General features: G+C 39.3%; 1 protein-coding gene across 2 annotated transcripts in view; it reads right to left on the bottom strand.

Annotated features, from left to right (window-relative positions):
• LOC146001554 (pseudouridylate synthase RPUSD2-like) overlaps positions 1 to 23527 on the bottom strand; it is a 1108196-nt gene that overhangs the window by 1051160 nt on the left and 33509 nt on the right. The gene's annotated exons all lie outside the window — the stretch shown is intronic.

The following is a 23527-nucleotide window of genomic DNA, read 5'->3' as shown; positions in this document are numbered from 1 at the left end:
TGTCAAATGCATCGACGAATGCTTTCATACGGGTCAATTGCCCTTTGTAGCTTCCTCGCACAACTTTTAAACGTTTAATCTCTGCCTCTGTCATGGTGAAAGGATAACTGATAAGGTTTCACAATAAGGCAATTAATGAACGTAATGTAATGTAAAGAAAGGAAAAGGAAATGGTACTAAAATGAGCCTGATTACCTGCAAACTTCAGCGTTGCCGATGTTGGACACACAATCGTCTCGCCGGTTGGAAACACTGCTGCACTGCTCGCACGAAGAATCAGCTGATTACCTTCCCCGCCTTCTGAATATGCTTGCTACGCAATAAATTTAGTATCGAGATTCCGGAATGTCCCTTCTGCCACCCGCACGAAACGTTCAGTTCTTGAGACACGAATCCACACAACTGGACCACGCTATGTCAATGCAAAACTAGAACACACCGTTCACCACAAAGTTTACAGTTCACAAAGTCAGGTAGATGTAAGACATCCAAGGCTTGGAGGACCATAAAAATGTTGGAGTTGCGTTGATTCTTGTAAGAAAACACAATAACAAATGCACACGCTGATTCTTTTGAGACATCTATTTTCTACCTGTAATGCACTAACTACCATGAAGTATCACTGAAAGGCAATTCTAATCACTTTAGACGACGTATGTTCTTAGTAATGTCCAGCTGTGGTTATCGCGATTCGCGCCATGATGCTTCTCTCTCACTAACCGTTTTTCTTTACTTGGCGCCCACGCAAACAGCTGACACACGGACCACACACGCCATCTCTTGAGAACAAAAGCAATCCAACCCACATCATCAAAACCAAATAATGAAAACAAGAACACATTCCTATACAGTGTTACTAAAAAAACATGTAAAAATCTTTTACTTCTCGCAGAAAGTAAATACCCCCAGGAGTGAATGACAACCGCACAGCGTTGAATGGATGCGATCGAGGGATCTAGCCAAAGTCTGATGACAAATTTATTTTCCAAGACTCGGCGAGATGATTCAAGAATAAATTAACTTCACAGGGACCCAGGGAAAGTTCGCTGGTTGTAAATCTGCCATGGAGCGCTATGGATTAATCCTCCACCAGTTCTTAGCAAGGCACACAAGGGGACTCGACCGTAAGACTTAAAATCTGTGATCTTTACGATCCGGCTAGTGGATGTGGCACCACTAAAATCCTCCACCCAGTCTACTATTTAAAAAGAAAAAAGAAACACTATTTATAAAATTCACATTTGTTTTTCTCTCTAGGCAAAATTTACATTTTAATTTTTTACAACTTTACTGGAACTTTACTTCCAGTTATACTAGGGAAAAACTAAGCGTGATCTCCAATGTCATTCCACACAATTTGAACATGTCATGCGGAAATACATTTACCAATTTTCCATTGTCGTATCAAAGTGTTCATAACTTCCAAATCTAAGGACGGCGTTTCAAACTAACAAGAAATTTTCAATTGACGCTTATTTGTATACAAGTTGTTTCAATAGACCATGCTTCAATTTTTGTAAATGGAATGCAACCTGAAATTTGAGCCCTTTCTTAAAACAATGCGGTTAGCATCACTTGAGAATTAAAGAGGAGATGCGGAAACTGCGTGAATTGCAGTAGGTGGGGAACTCACCTCGAATCCTATTTCAATTGCAATAACAATTACCAATATAATATGTGATTTATAGGTGAGATGAATCACAAAAACTTAGTCACCAATAACTATAGTAGCAATGTATAATTTCAAGGTCCGTGTGGGCGACAATAATACTCCTAATGAAAGCATTAACCTGCCATTCAATATGGCACGGGCAGACCTAATGTTTTATCTCTTAGCAGAATTCGTCGTGTGAGAGCTCGAGGGACTTAACTCCAATTTATCAAATTTACAGGGAAGAAGAAAATAATGTATTCTTAGGAATATGTCTAACTCCTTAAAAAGAATTAGTAAATTGAAGATACTTGACTCCACCTTACTTCGAAGGATTAGAAGTGCAGACAAGCCTATCTAATTCCATATAGAACTCTTAATGGGATTTATTTCAACAAAATTGAATTTTATTTTATTTTGTTATTTAGTGTCACTTTTCTGCCACTTTTAGCTAATTGCGACGATGAAAATGATTGGCGATATGATGAAATTGATGAAGGGACACTCACAAAGAACACTCGTGCTCAGACCGGAATTCGAACCCGGGACACCTGGCGTCGTAGAGCACTGTGCTAACCACTCCGCCATGATCGCTAAATAAAACTGAAATTCACATTTTGGGAGGTGCGTTCCTCTGGTTCTCATACGACGTATTAAGACACATGTACAGTCACGGACACTTCTGGGTTCTATTGTAAATCAATGAGATTGTTACAACCCAGAAGTGTCCACGACTGTACGAGGTCAGGAAAGGTGGTTAATGTTACAATTACAAAAAAAAACAGGCATTACAGTTTCACAATCAAAACAGGATTATTTCTCCCTTTATCATATTCTAAAGTGGACCGACTCAACAAGGACGGAAACAAAATTCTACTCGCCGTGTAGCTCCTCCCGAATGCTCCTATCGTAACTTGAGGGATTTCGAAGAAAATATCGGCAAGCCCTCACGGGGGATTCCGCGCATAATCTACGTTGAAGGGATACAGGCAAACTGACAGTCTGAAGCCCATTCAATATGGTTCGAATGACAGCCATGTCTAGCGGCCATGATCGCTAATCAAATGACGTCCATCAACAGTTCCCTGCGGCGAGGGAAAGGCCAATAAGGACGGCGCCACCTTGTCTCAGACAGGATTTCATGGCCGATGAGCTGCAAGGTGTAACTCCATTGCAGGGGCGAACGATTATATTTTACAATGGCACGGTTACAGTATTTCACCGCATAATCGTTGCACTCCTTTTTTTTCGTAAAAAACTTGAATCATAACTTTTCATAGCGTAATGGTTGTATTGGCGCGTCAGATCACGAAACCAATGATAGCGGAGCAGAATCTTCGGTCACGGAAGATTCAATTTTGAAAGTCCGTACTCTAATATTTCGACTATAATGCACAAATCAATAACAACTAATGTGGTGACTTTTTGTCAGACTGGAAAAATGATCGCTAAATTGTCATGAAGAATGTTTCGTACTTTAACGTGCTTATATGTTAATAATAAACACACTATCCAGTAGACTATTTATTGAATCGTGCCAAGAAGCTTATTCTACATTTCAGTCGCCATGATCTTTTCATGACGTCACTCATGTTGCCAGAACATGTAATTGTTTAATCACTGTAAAAAAACGTATGTTACAAAGAACTGATGTGCGTCCATTTGGATATATATATATATATATATATATATATATACAGGGTGTCTCAAAAGTAATAGCGCAAACTGAGAAAGTACACGATAATAGAAGAAAAAAAGTCTCTGTAAACATGAGTCTGCAAACGAGCTGTTTTCGAGATAATCGCGAATGTGTGATTACAAGCCGCCAGTGACTTCATTGTTTGTAAACGTTTGTAAACGTCGTCCTAGTTGGTAAAATGCTACTGTAATAATGTTCGCGAATGTGTGGGTACAAGCCGTACCACCTCTCGGAAATGTTCTGTTTGATTGCAACGCCACCTCTCGGAAATGTTCTGTTTTGTAAACAAAGAGCAAACCTCGGACCGCGCAAGGAGTAAAGCACTCGGTGTTTACAAAATGCAATCAATGACGGCGTGTACCCACACATTCGCACACATTATTAGCATTTTACCAACTAGGACGACGTTTACAAACAATGAAGTCAATGGCGGCTTCTAATCACACATTAGCAATTATCTCGAAAACGGCTCGTTTGCAGACCCATGTTTACTGAGACTTTTTTTTGCTTCTATTATCGTGTAATTTCACGTGTGTCAGTTTGCGCTATTATTTATATATATATTATATATATATATACATATGCACATAATGGTCGTACCTAAATGTTTGAAAAAAAAAAAAAAAAAAAAAAAAAGGAAGCATACAATTTTCGACGAGTATGATATGAAATACGGTGTATCACCAGCAGAACCGTCATTATCGTATAGGTTGTCCCGCTTAAAATTTCCAAATTATATTATAATTTCTTCTTACAATTCTTTATCATATACTGATACGCGCGCACTTTTGGTGGCGCTCTCGCGTATACAACGGTTGTTTACAATCTGCATGTAGACAATGTAATAAGTGTAGACAATGTAGATTTCGTAAACACCATGGCGACGAGCGTACGTTTAACAACAGGCGTTGTAGAAATTAAGAAGAATTATCTCATTGAAGTGTGAAAAGTACCCCTTCTCTAAGAGTCAACCAGCGCCAAACATGGTCGGTGCAGCGAGTGCTGTTGGGTACGTACGAGGTTGAAATGAACACTATTTTGTGTACCGCCCTAAAACATGTTTATAAGGTAGAACAGCGATTGTGGATCAAAATCCAGGTGGCCAGTGGCAAAAATGCACGAGAATGTCATCAAGACTTGCATGAAGCCTGTAGCAACAATACCCAGCCGTATCTGATTGGTGACAATATCGGGAACGCAGCAGGATGCAATTTTCCTCATGCTGAGGTTGTTCTCACTGACGAATCCCAACCTCATCACGAAATGCACTTACCCATTGTGCAACCATCAGGTTTGTTATAACATGCTTCACGCTTTATTGGTTGATTCGAAGTTTTAAGTCCACTTTATGCACAGTAAGGCTAATCGGGAATGGATCTACAGTTTAATGTGGAATCCGAACAACTATGTGCCTCTACCGGGTATCGAACCCGGGACCCCTTGATTACAAGGCTACGACGCTACCACTGCGCCATCGGGAAGGCCAAACAGGCTTCATGCAATTCTTGATGACGTTCTTGTGCATTTTTGCCATTGTGCACCTGGATTTTGATCCACAATCGCTGTTCTACCTTGTAAACAAGTTTTAGGGCAGTACACAAAATGCAGGCGTCCCCGATGACGTAGTGGTAACGTCGTCGCCTTGTAATCAAGGGGTCCAGGTTCGATATCCGATGGAGGCACATTGCACAATGGTTCGGATCCCACTTGAAAACTGTAGGTCCAGTCCCGATTAGCCTTTCTGTGCATAAAGTGGACTTACAACTTCGAATCAATTCAAAAGTACACAAAATGGTATTCATTTCAACCTCGTACATACACAACACCACTCGCTGCACCAATCACGTTTGGTACCGGTACTCCAAACATTCGACATGGGCTCTTAACTGCCGCTTTTAAATTTACGGCCCACGTACATTACAGACACAATGATATTGATTTGAAATTCAAAAATGTTTGGAGTAATACGTAGTGAATACTACATACGAGAGTACAAAAGCTCTAGTATAATTCTTATCACCTTATTAATACAATATGAAGCAAGCATCTATTATTTCATTCACGGTTTTAGGTAAAGTTTCTTTTTGTCTTTTACCATCAACCAACTACATTGTAAATTACCTGAATCACTTCAATTTGCAATGTAACAGAGAATATTAGTAAATCCCTTTAAGTTGGCTTGTTAGGGATTACCAGTTAAGCACGACGAAACTTGAATAGCAGGGAATCTGCTAATTTACCAAAATCCAAAGCTTCGAAGGTAGTGTTCTCGTATTGATATAACCATAATTATACGCTCGAAATCACATCATTCAGAGTTTTTTAATTGGTACACTACAATGCTGTGTTCAGAAATATGAAATCTGATCGATTACGTTCACCATGTGAATATGTGTTACATGACCACGCTCCCAATTATAAAATGAATGCATCGATCTTGTACCTTCTACATATGCGAATTATGCACACAATATGAAACTAATTAACCAAACATTAATTCACCGCCACGGTAATGATAGCATTATCTTGCAAAACAAGACAAAGTGCTGTGTGGTTCGCGTCGATACTCATTCACTTTACAAATGTGAATATCAATAGAGAGGCACTAAACCGGACAACATAGGTATTTACTTCCAATCAATGGTCAATTGTAGCAATTCCCGTAGAAGTTTGTTACTGATCGACACATTGTTTACCAGAACATTAATTCTGTTTGTCACCTTTAAGTGCTGCATATAAAAGTCTAAAGCTGACTACAATTACATTTTGGCGGTATCCTAACCCTTCCGTGCACCCCCGTAGGAAAGTAGCACACAAGATCAAAATTACCTGACGATTTAATTAATTGACTATGAAGTTTTGTGAATTTTTTTGTTTGTTTTTCGATTATGTTACCCGTTTATGGAGTTTAGAGACTTGCTGATATCGTAAAACCGATTTGGGTACATTCGAAAGCTGTGACCCTAACCACAAAAAAGTTCCATGCATTAAACAAGTACCTAATGATGTGTCATTCGACATTCCCTTTCCAATTTAAAATTTTCGACGCATTTTCCTAAGTGGTTGGCTAGAAGGCAGTGTTCAAGTGTGGTTCGTGGTAAGTACAGGACAAACGATTATGTTGGCTCAGTTTCTTGTTCGACTCATCACAACGTTTTTGAAAATAAATAAAAATATTTCCCACAAAATGACAATACAAATGATTCAGTTTTTTTTTATACACAGGGTAATAGTGCAATAAAAATCTAATTACGTTTGCTTTCACATATCGTGGTAATTTTAATTATTTCAAGTTCAAATCTTCAAAAAATATTAGACAGAAACGTTACGCAATGATTCTACCAAATAAACCCAATTAGAGCCAAATAATTACACATGTACATTTTAAACCACGCCTTGACACATAATACAGCGATAGATTGTTGTTGTTGATTTTTGTTATTTAGCGTCGCTTTTTTTAACTTTTGGCTAATCGCGACGATAATATGAAGTTGATGAAGGGACATTCCCAAAGAACACCCATGTCCAGGCCGAGATTCAAACCCGGAACCCCTGGCGTCGTAGCAGCAGGCTGAATTTATCAACAGAAACAGGTATAGTCCGACTATATGAAGTTGAAAATGATCCTAGATGCGTCCAGGCTGATCAGAATTACTCCATTTAAAGCGGATATGAACCACTGTGCATCCACCGGGTACCGAACCCAGAACCTCTTGATTACAAGACGACAGTACAGCACAGGAGAGGGCAAACATCATACAACTGGCTACTATGTAACCGTATTTGTAACGACTGCAGATACATTCGCAAATTGAAGGTAACACTACAGAATCAGATCACAAACCTAAGTACCAAACTAACAGAACTTCGGGAATCGTACCACAGATCTCACATAGTCAGTAGCCAACGCAATGAAGCATGGGTGTCGGCGACATTAGTTTAGTCTTTATCGCAGCGTCCTTGACGCGATAACTGGGACAGGTAGGAAATGAAGACCAAAATTAGTTCAACATTCCCACAAGTACCTATCGTGGCTATCAGAACCTCATCTCTCGTCCCATTCAGACTCCTCGACCCGTTACATCAATTCTTGCAGAAACCCATTGTGAGACACACACACCCTCTCTCTCGCTCCTACTGGTATTCCAATAGCGGCCCTGGAAGCTCGAAGAGTTTGTCCCCCTTTGTGTGCGTTCGTCGATGCAAGGAGATAGCATACTCCCGACTGAGATACCTAATTCTCCAACAAATTCCTTCCAAATCGGACTTTCTTCTACTCCGTCACTTCCTCAGAGCTGGGAGAGATTCCGAGTTACTCTGCGACTTGCTTCTTTCTTTTCGACTGGGACATTGGCAGTTCTTCCTCTTCTAGGGTGACTCCCTGGACTACTTCTCAAGACTTCGAGTCTTCTTGGAATTACGTACTTCTAATTTATATTTACACCAGTGGCGTATACTGAGTACAACATCTGGGCTATCTCCCTATGTCACGTGGTCCTAGGCTATGAATAGAAATAAATTTACCAACTCCTAAGAAATCAGGTTGCCAACTCGTAAGAAATCAGGTTGCCAACTCATAGGAAATCAGGTTGCCAACTCATAGAAAATTAGGTTGCCAACCCGTAAGAAATCAGGTTGCCAACTTATAGGAAATCAGGTTACCAACTCATAATAAATCAGGTTGCCAACTCCAGAATCAGCATCGTCATCTCACTGATATGAATAATAATATTTACAATTTCTGATCGATTTTTCTCCTGAATTTTATTCTCTAGACTTCAGGCTTCGCAGATAGCCTAGAGTATACGCTCCTGATTTACACATATGCATTTACAAGTTAGTTTATGGGGGAAAATGTGCCTGATCTAGAGTTCTGCAAGTTCTTTTTTCTAAAAATATCTCGTTGAAGAGGTACCATACAATATAAAGTGGTAATATCACATTCTTCATTCACTCCTTCAAACATCCCGGGCTCGGATCCCGGCCTGAGCATGGGTGTTATTTGCGAGTGTCACTTCATCGAGTTCATCATCACTCATCCTCATCTTCGCGATTGATTAGCCAAAAGTTGCGGAAAAGCGAAGTAAAACAAACACAAACTCAACATTAACTCCTTGAAACATATATCTCCCTTACGTTTATTCTATCATATCAACGATGTGGATTCAAGAGTGTATACATAGATATACTGCATATATATATGTGGTCATGCTTCAAAATTTTGAAAATGGATCATGTTAAAACAAAAATCTCCGTGGCGGAGTGGGTAGTACGACGCCAGAGGTTCCGGGTTCGGATTTCAGCTGGGGCATGCATGTCCTTTGTGTGTGTCCCTTCTTCCATTTCATCATACGCTCGCTCATCGTCGCGATTAGCCAAAAGTGGCATTAAAGCGAAGTAAAATAAACCACATCAATCAAATCAAAGATCGCTGTTCAAGGGCAGTGCGTACTGTGCTGAGGCAACATCCCGAGCAGGCACAGAAAGCAGTCACATTAGCAGGTTGTTGCCCTCTTTTACGCAATTTTCCTTCTATACACAAAGGCACGTTGCATTTATTTTCTTTTATGAAGTTCCCGCAGCTTATACAAAAGAGTGAATAACCTCAGGGGACACAAATATCAATCAATCACCGACACTTGAGTCTTTCTCAAGCGAAAGTTCTACGTAAGTAGCTGAATATGCGCAATCACTTACGCGTGTAGATATCAGTAGAGGAAGGCAATATCTTGGTAATGCATTTCCGAGTTGCGACTTTCGGCATTAAATCTCCCCATCCGAGAATAAAGGAACCCTCCCACGCATGGGCCATAAATGCAAATGTTCCTCCGGGACTAAACAAAGCCATCTCCTTTTATACTCCTATGCTACTAGCTTCGCCACTCACCAACCCAATCTCATAGCACCCACGACAGTCTCCTTATCACTCGGGTTACTGTAGCCATACAACGACAGTTCTTCATCGCCTTGCATATCGGATCATGCTACACTCTTCTGCTTTTTCATCTATTGCTGTATACGAATCCCAATGAAGATTTTCTTTAAGATTTATATTTGATGGGTGTTTTCTGTGTCTCACTCCATTGCATGCATAAGTTTTAGCGGTTATCTTCTGTGGTGTGACAGTACCCAAATAAATATTATCATTACTATTATGCATATTATTATTACTATTGCTTTCATTCCAATACTACTAAACAAATAGAATCTTCGAGTATTAAACTGGGGTCTACAATTTTGTAAAAGCAAAATTCCCTAACTTCTCCAGATCAAGAACAAACATTTTCTAGACCAAGTCATTTGGCCAGTTCATGCATTTAAACATGCATGTAAGAAAGTCACTACATTTTAGCTAAACATCACACTTAGAAACGAGATTTTAGAATATTCACTTCACATGTCAAGAGTAATAACGAGAAGGGAGACTGAAGAAAAATTGACTAGTGGATAGGGGCGAGCTATCATTTAATACTTGCCACATATTGCCTAATGGTAAACAAAGAATTATTTATTTACATTAAAATCATAAAAATTATAGCATAAATAATATTTATTTATTTATTTATTCCTTGTTTTGGATGGCGAAGTTAAGGCACAAGCCTTTTCTTCCACTTAACCATCTCTACATTACATTTTATAAATTGATTTTTATAGCTAACTGTATGTTAAATATATAAAAAAAACTAAATATTTAAGATACCAAGAAATGAAATCTATAAAAAACTAAGAACATTGAGATAAAAAAAGAAAAACACAAGAAAAAATAAAAGAGAAAGACGCAGAAAACATAAAAAATAAAGACAAAAATACATACACACTAAGTAAAAAAAAATACACGTAAAACATAAACACATACGCAACAAACATAGTCAAATTACAGAAAAAGTCGGTGGGTGTTGGTCCTACCAGTTTACACGAAGGTTTAATTTTATTTCCGTTTTCAGTTCTGGTAAGTTGACTCCAGAAGATGATTTGTTAATTTTGATTTGAATTGGAGAAGAGAAGAAGAGTTTCTTATGTCGTTGGGGAGGTCGTTCCAAGCTCTGGTAGCAGTGACCGTTAAGGAATTTCCATAAAACGTTGTCTTGTGGGAGGGAATGGCCAGCAGAGAGTTGTCTCTCGAACGGGTGGCAAAGGTGTGTGCTGAACTTAGGGGTTGAAATCGAGAAAGTAGGTAGGACGGCTCTCGTGAGTTTACTATTTTGTAGAGCGCTGTAAGAGCGTGAAAGCGGCGGCGAGTGGAAAGGTCGAACCAGCCTAGGTCCTTGAAAGCCGGGGTCAGGTGGTCAAAAAATTTGATATTATAAATGTAGCGCACACATGCATTTTGTATTCGCTGTAGACGTCTTGCTAGTTCACGGTTGAGGTCAATATATGTCAAGTCACAGTAGTCTATATGAGACAGAACTAAGGACTCCACGAGTGTTTTTTTTACTTCTTGTGGTAAAATATTTTTAAGGCGGTACAGCGACTGTAATGCTGCGTAGGATTTTTTACATATGGCTTTCACATGGTCACTCCAAGTGAGGTTTTCGTCCACAACGACTCCCAGGTCTTTGACCGAAAGCGACAACGAAATGGGTTTTCCTTCGACAAGAATGTCAGGGATGGAGGACTTCTCTGTTGTGGAAATGAGCTGACGTGAGCCAATTAAAATACATTTCGTTTTCTCAGCATTTACTCGCAGACCGTTTGCCTGAGACCACTTGCAGACGTTCATAATATCATCGTTTAGGGCTTTGATGGCCATATTGATGCTTGTTTTAGGGAACGACAAATAACATTGGACGTCATCAGCGTACAGATGGTAATTTGTCGATTGAAAGTTTCCAGATATATCATTTACGTACATGGAGAACAGCAGCGGAGACAGGATGCTACCTTGGGGTACACCGCAATTCGTCGGCAGCCACGACGACTTATTGTCAGAAACGGAATGTGCGTTGCTGTCTGGCTGCTAAATATGAGCGAGCCCAGTCAACAGCGGGTTGGGAAAAGTTGAAATAAAATGACAATTTCGCCAGAAGGCTATCGTGGTCTACGGTTTGGAAGGCTTTGCTGTAATATATAATTATAGTATCATTAATCCTCCAAACACAACCTAAAAATTCAACAAGAAAGTGGTAAATGCCAATAGCTACTTACTGTAGTACATTTCTACTTGAAAATACTTTAAAACATGACCTCCACTCCTAGAGTATTTAATGTGCAATTTCTACTATAACTACCATTAATACTCAGTATATCAAGCTGAAGTATGATTTGTCCACAACAAATTAAAAATTGATTTCTCCTCTTTTTCTTTGTTCAAAAACCCTACATCTTGTGCGCCGCAACAAAAAAAAATGTTAATTTTCCCATAATCACAGTAATTTTCCCTGACTTTTCCAAGATTTTTCAGCTTTTTCAGACTTGTAAACACACTAAAGGAAAAATAAACTGACAAGTCTTGATTTCCTAATAAATCCAAGCGCTATTGTGTTCTTTCATAATATCCTACTTTCGGGTAGATACAGAATCGCTTCATTCCGTGAAGGAAAGAATTTCATATTATTAACAAACATGCGCTCACGGTCTTGGCAACAGCAACCAATTCTGAGCATTGGTGCTCCCTTGTGATCGCTCCCAGATCAATTTCATCAGATTATCATCCATCATGATCGTCGCTATTAACATAATAAAGTAGAAAAGCGACTTAAATAAGCGTAAATTTGTCCTACACGTTTTGAAGTTCACTTTATACAAAATCCGAACTCAACCACAAATATGTGTGTCGCTGTGAATTGAACAGGGGCCATTACAATGCGATAGCTTTAACCATTCAGCTATTGAGATGGACTGAATTTCGTATTTTTGATTTGTACATTTCAAACAACTTTTAAAAACATTATACTTGATTTTTAAAGCTGCTACTGACCACGAAATGTGTGCCACACGGTAGCAATTTATTTATTTATTTAAAGACATGACACTACAGGCAAATGCCCATTTACAGTGTCTTGTATTATAACACTCTTTGGTACACAAAATATGCAATCAGAAGAATTCAAAAAGTACAATAATATGATAATATGTGTTACAGTAATATAAAAATTAATATAAGATTAGATATGAAAGAGAAGTATAAAGTATTAACCTGACAGTTTGGGTTAGAACTTACACATGATAACCAAGAAAATAACCAAGGAAAAACATATGTGCTTCACCTTACATATAAACGATGATATATAGATGTAATGATAGTACCGTAATTAGTAAATAACACAAAAGAAAAAAGAAAAATAGGATGGACTCTTTCGCCTGTACATAAAGAGACTGAACTAATAAACAAAGTTAAGTCTGGCTTTGGAAATAAGTTTATGTTTCCCTTTTGAATTTTCGAAAACTTTGGAAGATGTCTATCTTATCATATGTCTTTGCAATTTCGTTATATAACCTACACATTCTCCGAGTGGGTGCCGCATTGGCTGACTTTGTTTGAGCTCTCGGTACTTGAAACAGCTCCTTCTGTGGTCTTACCTTATTATATGGTACATAAAAAGGGATTTCTGAGAGCAGCTGAAAGGAGTCTGAAAGGAGTCTAATGAGTTGTTTAAAAGTTTATGTAAGAATAGTAACTGATGAAGAAACGTGAAGAAGTAATCAAATTAACAAATGGCAACCGATGATGACTGCAATATTTGTAATAGGCAGGCACATAATTTCTATTCTTCCGCTTCGTGGGGGATGAACTGGCTATAAATTCCGACCTTAAAGCATCCATCCCGGGAATCGAACCCGGGTCTCCTGCGTGACAGTCAGACGCCTTACCTGCTAGACCACCGCGGCTTCAGTAGCATGTCGACAACAATAAGAGGTGTGTTTCTCTTTAATAATGCCAAAAGCAGACCTCCGTGGCGGAGTAGCTATAACAAAGCGGGGGTTTCGGGTTCAAATCCCGGTCTGGGCATGGATTTTTTTGTGCATGTTCCTTCATCAATGATATCATTACTTATCCTCATTGGCAAGATAAGCCAAAAGCGGCACAAAAGTATCGCTAAATAAGAAAAATGAAACGAGACCAAAATATGGTTTCCTTTCCCGCCAGTTTCTTAACTTTCGAAAGTAGATTATGTTGAGGAAGAAAAACACAAAGTTACCTAACCCAGCCTAATTTACCGAGCAAGCACATGTGGAAAAGGTAGACGACAGTGGCTGTGTGTCTATCACGCTGACATTTCACCTACTTTTTCCTTCTGTCGGGTCGAGTCAAGGGGGAAAAGAATGAGAAGTAAATCCAAGACCTTTACGAAAGCGTGGGTTGGTCCGTGGCCTTGTAGTATCCATGGAGCGCGCTGGTATGGCCCAGGATGAAGATCCCTGTCCCTGTTGTCTAGGTAATTGCGGAGGCAAGAAGGTCCAAGAATGACCGTCTCCAGATATGAGTTTCGCTGTTCCGAGGCCGGCTGTCGTCTTCAACTGACGCAACGGTGAAATAATGGCACGGCTAATGTCTCGCTCGATCCCGCAAGGAGACTGCTACGGCCCAATCCGAGCGGGGAAAGCAATCTCTATCCCTTCCTCGCAACGGTCGGCTAATGGAAGCCAAGATGCTGCTCGGACGGGCCAAGGGATCCGGAAGGAAATTTCGTAGAGTGGTTTATAAATTCGCCACACCTCGTTCGGTCCTTTTTTTCTTTTTAACCCCGACACATCCAGGTGGACCGAGATGGATCGAAGGTGAATTACCCGCCATCTTATACGAGCAACATGGGGGTAAGAGTGTGACGGGGCGCGCTATCGTAAACAGTGTTTGAGCCACGGTCTAACACGTCAGAGAGCTTTCTTTTTCGGGGGGAGGGTCTCTTTCGCATCCATCCACGTCACTTCACTCTCGCTAATTATTTACTGGATGAGCCCCCTGCTGGGCTTTGGAGAGATTACCAAGATGCACGACCGACGCACTTCTCTGCCGCACCTTTCGAAATTGTACTGCGCCTGAACGTCTTCGAAGATTTCCTCACCCAACTCGAGTTGCTTTTGCGGCACCAGGTATGTAAAAATCTTGGCAAAAGGACAACTAGATTAACCGGAACGAACCTACGAACCACTGAGTTGTGTCCCATCGGGAATTAAACAACAGATGTGCATCTATACAGCAACGAACAGGTTTTAATTTGAGAAAGTCAACGTATTAATCAAGAGCTGTTTCTTTGATTGATTTCCTTTATTTTATTTGCTTTTTGTGCCACTTTTGGCTAATTTGCGAAGATAGGGATGAGTGATGATATGATGAAATTGATGAATGGACACTCACAAACATCAATGCTCAGACCAGGATTCGAACCCGGGACACCTGGCGTCGAAGCGCGATGTGCTAACCACTCCGCCACGAGGGCCGGCAGCTGTTTCTTTGAGAAAGTGCTCAAATGTAAGCCTATAGAACGAATCAAGGGATTTTTTCCCTTGAAAAAATACTTAAATGACAAAACCAATAAAACTTACCAAGGGGTGATCCTTTGAGAAAGTACTTTCATGCCAACCTATAGAACTAATAAGTGTGTTGTTCCTTTCAGAAAGTATCTAAATGTCAACCTATAGTACTAAGCAATGTGATGTTCCTTTGAAAAAGTACTCAAGTGTCAACCTATAGAACTAACCAGTTGGTGTTCCTTTCAGAAAGTACTTAATTGTCGATCTATAGAACTAATCAATGGGGGGTTTCTTTGAGGAAGTACTTATCAATCTGTAGAACTAATCGATGAATATTCCTTTGAAAAAGTACTTAAATAGCAATCTCTTCCCTGCAGTACACCCTGTTATTGCGTTCTTGCAGGGTAAAAAGGCACTTGGAACCGCAGATTTTTTTTCTTTTTTTGTGCGTGTTCCTGAATTTCAGTGGTTCTGAACGAGCAAAGTTACCTAAATCTTCATCTTATAAATCCGTATTATAATTTTTAACAAATCTGTTCACACGTCAAACTAGTCTTAAAATAATGGAAGACTACAATTTTAAAAAAACGACCAAATGCGCACAGTGTTTAAAACAAAACAGCTTGGACTTGATCATCTTTCAATATTTTTAGCGTTAGGAGAAGAGGACAAGATTGGAACACCGTGGAAAGTGAGAAGTTCTGGAAGACCAAGAAAAAATGGAGAGGCTTGACTTCTATGCCGACCCAGCCAGAGGCAGGAAACGGCGATGGATCATGATGGTTTTTAAAATATCTCAACAACGAAACTAATGTTCAAATAATTAAAGACTAAAATTGGTAAACGCTGTAAGTGCCACAAGAATTCAAACACCGTTTTCCACTTTAAACTGTGAAATGTGCCATGCTTGATAATGTGGTAAACGTGAAAAGTGGCTGGTAGCCTTCTAAGGAGTTCAGAGGACGTGTAAAAAGGCACTACTGTGAACTTTCGTACAGGCTGATGTGCTTAACGATGAGATTTCCCAACACTTTCGCTTTTGGCACTTACAACGTTTACCACTTTTAGTCATCAATTCCATTGTTGATTCACATCGTTATAATTATAATTCTCAAAGTCTTATAACAGACTCCACGATTTTGTTTCACGAATATTTTACACTAATAGTACATGTTCACAGTGATTAATATTTAATACAATAACAGTGAACTAATGAATCAGTACAATAAAATTGCTATTTACATTGAGAATGTACCGCAGACTGCGATTCGCTACATTTTCCATTTTTATTTGTACTGTGTTCCTTTAACACCGCCATCTACTAGATATAAAAGAAACTTTTTGAGTTATCGAACAATAACGATGACAGAGATATCTTTCCGTTACTGCCACATAGCAATTTGTACTCTCTGCATACATGTTTGTTAGCCGCAGTTATCATTGTTGTTTACCACACATTAGAGGAAATTCAATTACGCGTCCTTTTTCTTCGGAAGAGGGCGAAAAAGCTGCCATGGAAACGTTGGAGTGTGTTGTAAAACCGTTACAGCCTATATAAATGCTCGCAGAAATTCTCTCGGCAGTTAAAAGATCCTCTCTCCTCGGCTTCAAGCCCTTTCAAAGGGGAAACGGATGTTATTTAGAAACAGAAAAACTGGAGGGGGACACTTAGCGCATAAACATCTCCATTTCCAATAACACAGTTGACATCAATAAATGTGAATTTTACGAACGGGTTCCCAGGTTGGCAAGTGTTACCAACTGCATCATCGGAAAATGTCGCTTCGTTTCCTGAAAGTTCGTGGGTAAACAGGGTAAAAAAAAAAAAACATGTTTATTAAACTTTTGGAAAGTAACGCCTGGTGCAGAAAAGTTACCCAGGAATTGGACTGCGATATAAATAAACCACTCAATTCCCAGTACAGAAGGGTAGCCAAAAATACCCTATTTTCACAACGCTCAGGAAAAATTATAAAAGCCAATTATACAGGCTGAATATTAAGGTGTTGAAAAAACTAAACCCAGTGGCTGAGAGAAGGACCTAAACTGTTTTTCCCAAATGACCTATGATTGATTATTGGTTTAAGTCCACTTTAAGCGCAGATAGGCTAATCGGAACTGAATCCACAATTTAAAGTGGAATCCGAACCACTGTGTAATGTACCTACATTAAACCCGGGACCGCATGATTACAAGGTGAAGTAGGGTTACCATTAGGCCATCGAGGAGGCCACCAGGTGACATGAGTTTAGAGGATAGTACAGAGTCCCTCGCCGCTGTTTTATGGCATTCTTGTCCATCGTTTACAACTTTCTTTTTAAGTCGTTCCGCGATTGCCCTCTCTATGCAAGGTCAACGCATATATTTTGCTGTTCACACAGGGTAATGACTGCCGACGACCTCAGCAATGGCGCACTCCTCCACCCATACCACCATCCACATCAAATTTCGAACCTCGGTAACAAATACCATAATAATACCATAAATATGGGTGAGATAAGAACAGGAACCTTATTCACCAAGCTCTTATGCTAAAGCTGAATTCTACAGCTTACCTTCTCAACTGTGCATTTGTCAACTATATATATTTTTTTAATCTCGACAGCCGGAGTGACTGAAGACACCCAAATGCGAACCTCTCTTCCATGTAATACACCCTGGATTGCATTTTGCATACTAATGAGGCTCTAGCCTTTGGATCTACAGACTGTATAGTCCTCTGTAGAGCTCTTGTTCTGTCCCGTTTATGTGTGTTCATGATTGTCCTATTATCCATTTCATCTTATCACCTTTCGAATCCCGGCCTGGGCATGGGTATTATTTGTGAGCATCCCTTCATCAATTTCATCATATCATCATCCTCATCTTCGCGATTAGCCAAAAGTAGCAGAAAAACTAAGTGAAATAAACCGAAAAACTAAGTGAGATAAACCAACTCAATCAATCAATCATTTGAGGGATAATACAAAATGAAAATGTCGATATTTTTTTACAATTACACTGTAGAATTACGTGATTACAAAAGAAAAAATCACGCTTGGGGTATTATCCTAAGGAAGATAATTTAGCAATGGTTCAATTGTGGAACGGAGATTATTGTCCTCTCCCAGAAATGCACTCACCTCAAAGAAAAATACATTATACCTACTAGAGTGCGCGTCAAATCTCCTGCATATGGCGATAGCCAATAACAGGGCACTGCAGCGGTGCCATGTCGAAATCTCACACAGAAAAGAGACAGCGTGGTTGAGCGAAACGCCTTGTCAAGGAGAACGGCAACGCCACACGTCTGTGATTCGCTGGTGCTGCTCAGCCATTCAAGGCCATATGCAGATTTGACGCGCACTCTAATCACCTGTTAACAATAAATAACCCACACAGGGAAATTTAGTATTTCTACGCTACAACTGCTTTGGAATTGTAGGAAAAGTCACTGCATTTATATAAGACAACAAAGCGTTTCACACAACTGATTTGTAAAGAATAACAATGCAGTGTTTCACTTTCTAATTACCATACAGGCCTAATTCAACTTTTCAATGCGGGCGTCAGTTCTCATAGTGTGTGGTGCAATCACACATACTGAACAGTTCTTTAAAAAATAACAAAGTAGATCCCTCTTTAAATAAAATCATAAATCCGTATGTCTCAACATAGGCGGCGAAACCGCTCGGATTGAAGTTCGGTCAATATTTTGGGAGACAACACCAATAACAAATACTAGAATCGCGATCGATCTTCTCAGCTAAACCTTGACACTGAAGAAATTCTTAATAATAGCAGTATAAATACGAAGTGTTTGAGTTACTAATATTCCGCTTAGCAGGCAGTTCCAAGCGTGCTGTTTCAAAGTCCGGGCAAAATTTTACTCTTCCTATGCCGGTGTAACGCAAAAGTCTTGCACATACCGACACCGTCGGGTCACTTAATGCACAATTTACGCTGCTGGTCAATGCAAAACAGACGTATTACACCTTGCAACAAATACCTTCAAATTATTGTTTGTAAAGTCGACAAATCTTCAAGTACATCCTTCCTCCAGACTAGAAATGAAGTCTCCAAAATAATTTACTGCCGACGAAGTAATCAAAATTCTTTTCTCGTTCTTGCAGAAAAGTAGTCTTATTAACTATTCCTTGACTGTCACGTATACGTATGCGCCTCTAGCTACTTTCCTTTTTCCGAGAAAACTGTTCGAGTTAAAGTTGAATAAATGAAGAGTTCATTACGCAGTGTGGATACAAATTGGGAATAAATCGTGAATGCTATATTAGAGACTGTGCAAATGTTCAAATTGTTGGAAGGAATGCTCTTCACAAAAAAATCTTAGTCAAGCCAAGTCCAGCACACTAACTCCATTTCCGCTTGATATTCGCCAGCGTACTTATTACTACAAAATAATTATTAATAATTATTATTAATCGAGTTGCTCGGAACTGATACATATTACCAGCCATCACTCACTCCTGGAAATTTTAATGATTTGGACATTTTTATTAGAGATTGTAGGGAGTTAGTAGTGCTGTCGTTTATACAGCACAATAGAGATACAGTCATTTCAAGGTGTAAACGTTGATCGTCACTCAGAAAACTGAAAGATCAGGCGAAGAAATAAAATATACGACTTAAAAGTACAGTAGAGCGTCGATTATCCGAAGTAATTGGGGGACATGGGTGTTCGGAAAACTGGTTTGTTCGGATAATCGAACTGTACATGTTTATTTGCCAAAAAGAAGTACTGTACAGTAAATTTATTCATAAAAACAGGCATCTCTTTAAGTATGTATTACAAAGTAACGTACAAAGGCAACTTTAGTAGGAATATATAGTATGTGGTACAGTTTATTAAACAAAAATATGTACATATTACATACGCATTTTGCATGAACAATACACACAGTACACAAAATTAACGTTTAAAAAAATTCCTTTATTTTGGTCTGTCTAAGCAAGCCTACACGCTTACGAGCAGCTAAGTCACGTACTTTTTTCATTACAGATATCTGAAAGTGAGCGAGTACACAGTTCGGTTAAGCGGTCGTTCGGTTGACCGACGTTCGGATAATCGACGCTCTACTGTAATCGAATGATATCGGTTGATTTATATATTTGACAACAGAGAGAAGAATTGGCGCAGTCTCTCCCGTGAGTGACGAATCCGTTGCTCTTAGTCTCATCAGTAGTTGAAAAATACTGTCTCGTTCTCGAAAAGTAAGTCTCGATTTGTGTCTTAGTCTCTTAAACCATAGATAAAAAAAAAAAATTAAAAATGAAAACGTGTTTGCATATTATTACGCGTATATATATTCAAATTTCATACAATGTCTTTTTGTAATCACGGAATCGCCTAAAGTGATAAACATGAAAAAAAACCACGAGTAATTAATATTCCATTTATAGTTGAATTCAAATATAAAAAACAGGAAGGATGTGTTGGGAGGAATTTGCGGGGGATGAAAAGGGGGTAAAAATCCAATTAACACGTAAGCGTAATTCCGCGGAAGTGTCTGGAACCAGTTGGGTCACCACAGTCTCGATTTCACCTGGAAATTGAGGAATGTACATGCTAACCGTTCATTGCTGAAAACATCCTACATTGAAATATACAGGCAAGAGAAAAATATCGTTGCGTCAAAATTTGAGTCCAGTTTATACTAAGATATGTTTATAAAGTTGAATCCGAAACATATACAAGATGTTTCCAAGGCGACAGTGTTTTGGCAGACAGGTCAGATAATTGTAAAATACATTCCTATGTTTCAATTACTATTTTGGGTTATTTGACGTTGCTTTTCTACCTCTTGGGTTAATCGCGACGATGAGGATGAATGATAAACAGATGAAATGAATGACTGGAGAAACACAATATCCATTCTCAACATGGGACTTCTGACTTCGCAACGTGTGACAAACAGTCCGCCTTAGAAACCCGCAAAATGGCAATGCATGATGCACGCTTGTATTCCAGCGAGTTGCTGGATTTTCAGCACGTTTCCCAGTAAGTTTCTAACAAAAGCAATTTTCTCCTATCTGTGTACCTGAATTCAAGATCTACAAGATGACACTCATTAGGAAACACTTCAATCTTACTTCACGCTTGTAGAACAAGGTGAAATAGGGATTTTCTTAGCGTTGTAACAACGGATTAAAGCTTATAAGCAATGTGAAGGCCTCAGTAGGTGAAGACAAGGGTGATTGGTGAGACTTTGATGGCGTTAAGCGAAAACAGTGTACACAATTGAAAACAAGTGGTTTGTTTCTTGAACTCTACACATGGTCGCAGTTAGAAATAAACATGGGTTAGACCCACTGTCCCGAGAAGCTTGGAAACCGCACATCCCATCTCGTTTCGAAGGAATAACAAAAATAATGGAACCATCGTAGAAGGTGCTTGGCTGCTGGCCAGAAGCTGTCACATTGGGTCGATCTATAAGGCTTCATTCCCCTCAACACACAACAGCCATCTCTGCATGATAAAGGCAAGGAACAGTGGGGACTCATCCAGGAAGAGGGGGACTAGGAAACACTAAGCATCCATCAAATCAAAATGACCGGTTTAAAATAATCCACGGTCTCGTCTGTTTCAATATGGCAAAGTCTGACGTTCCTCTGCATAAACAATGTTGGCCGCTGAAGATTGTTTCTATTCAAGACAACATCGCTAGGCAAGAGGCGGATGGTCACATTAAACGCGAGGGAAATCTTTGACCGTCTCTGCCAAGGAAAGAAAGAAAATTCCAGGAATATCTTATGCACAGAACTAGGCTAAGAAAAATGTGTCCGCAATGAGTATGAAGTAGAGCTGAGCCGATACCGATGTATTTTCTAATTAATAACAGGTATTTCTTTTTAAATTCTAATGTAATTTTAGAAGATTTGAAAAAAAAACTCTGGTAAATTGATTGTTATGATTGGAGTGAAATGCTCACCCACTAATATTAATCAATATTTTGAAAAACTTTGTTACAATTTTCAAGCATCGGTATCGATGAGGGTATCGGTACGGGTATCGGTATGAGTAACGGTACGAGTATCGGTATGGGTATCAGTTCAAAGTGGTATGGGCTCAGACCTAGTATGAAAGCTGAAAATGCGTAAAGTCAGAATATCAGCAAAAGAGAAAACAAGATGGACTTTGATTTGAACTGCCGCACCCGAAATCAACTATAATGCCGTTACGACGTCACTGTCAAGATAGGTTGCACCAGAGTGTAGTCCATATGGGCGCCACGAATCGTCTGCTGAAATCTGTAGTCATAATACCAACTACCGCTCCAAGCTATGTGCCTAATACAGGGCACTGTGTGTGTTGCAGAATATTCCTTGTACCGTGCGCATGTACGTCAGCAGAATTTTGTCCATCAAGAAGCTTTTTCCAAAAGCGTGCTCCTTCAAAAAACAATGCTGATTCTTTTCCCAAAGGAGGGGGAGGGACTTGGCTCCTCCTGCCCCTATCGCCTCCTTACAAGTGCCCATGACTGGTGCATAGAGAAATAATCATTGGTGACGGATACTCTGAGGTAAGAAAATAACTTCTGAAACGCAATGGACACTGTATTCGTACATACTATAAATATACCATCAACGTGTCTATCAATGATTTCATTATAATGTTTAAAATTACGAGTGCGTCTCATCGCATTGGCTATTTATAGGGACATTGAATTTTCGCGATGCGCGAAATCGCGAAATGTGAAAAAAAAAAAAATGCAATTTTGAACATTCTGCACGTAACTACACCCCCAATGATGAAATATGCATGAGTTTTATTCGCGAAGTAATGCGAAATGTGTGCCTTTCCACGAAATGAACGCCTTTTCGCGAAATAACCGTGAATTATCATCAAATTAAGCAGAAAACACGCAAAAACCGGCAATCGAGGTTGTGCGCGCAAACTGTCGATTGGTAACGAAACGTTTGCCTAAAGTTTCCTACCACTTGGAGCTGAAGAACGTTTTATCTTCGATCACATCAGGAAGACGCTGCAAATTGGGATTTCCCATGCACATAATTCAGTTCGAAAACTTCGCTCCCTGTCAAGCTGCATTCCTTTCTTTCCCCGAATATGCAATTTAGAAATGAAGTGATTTTGTGTTGATGTTTTCTTTTTGGTTGGACAGCTAAGTACTTGTGTACGTGTGCAGTATATACAAATGAAGTAGTTTATCAATTTATAGCTCTTTTGTATGTTGTTTCCTCTCATGATGAAAAAGTGTGTGCCAATTATTTTTTTTCCACCGCTGGTATATACCGCTGATCTAACATTTTATTTACCGCTCTCCTCAGTTTTTATTTACCATAAATTTGTCTCCCTAGCTATTTGGCATCTGCCATATAATAGGCGGACAAGTTTCTCAACCAAAACGAAATAGTAGACAGGACTTTTATGTAAATTACGTCATTTTAAAAACTCATTGATTCATTGAAACTACATGTAAATAAGACAAGTCCTTACAAAGAACTAAAAACCAAAAAAAAAAATATTGTATCTCATGTCTTAAGCACCTGCACCTGTGATAAAAGCGGAGGGTATAGAAGGGCACTCGACACGCATACGAACACAATACGTAACAGTTCCACAGAGTATTATTCTGTCCGCCTCAGCCTCGTTACCCTGCACTAATGCAGTTTTCCGGAAGCATTACTTGGAATCAAGGTTATTACATTTTTCTTTCTTAAAAAAACGCTAAATATCACTTTCATGGAAACTTGCACTTGCCACGTTTTGCTTTGTGTGTCGCTTCGTGTGTTGAGTTTCTCTACAA

Source organism: Lepisma saccharinum, chromosome 17 (assembly GCF_977018435.1).
Source record: "Lepisma saccharinum chromosome 17, izLepSacc3.1, whole genome shotgun sequence".
NCBI lineage: Eukaryota > Metazoa > Arthropoda > Insecta > Zygentoma > Lepismatidae > Lepisma > Lepisma saccharinum.
This window is presented reverse-complemented; position numbering and strand designations above follow the sequence as displayed.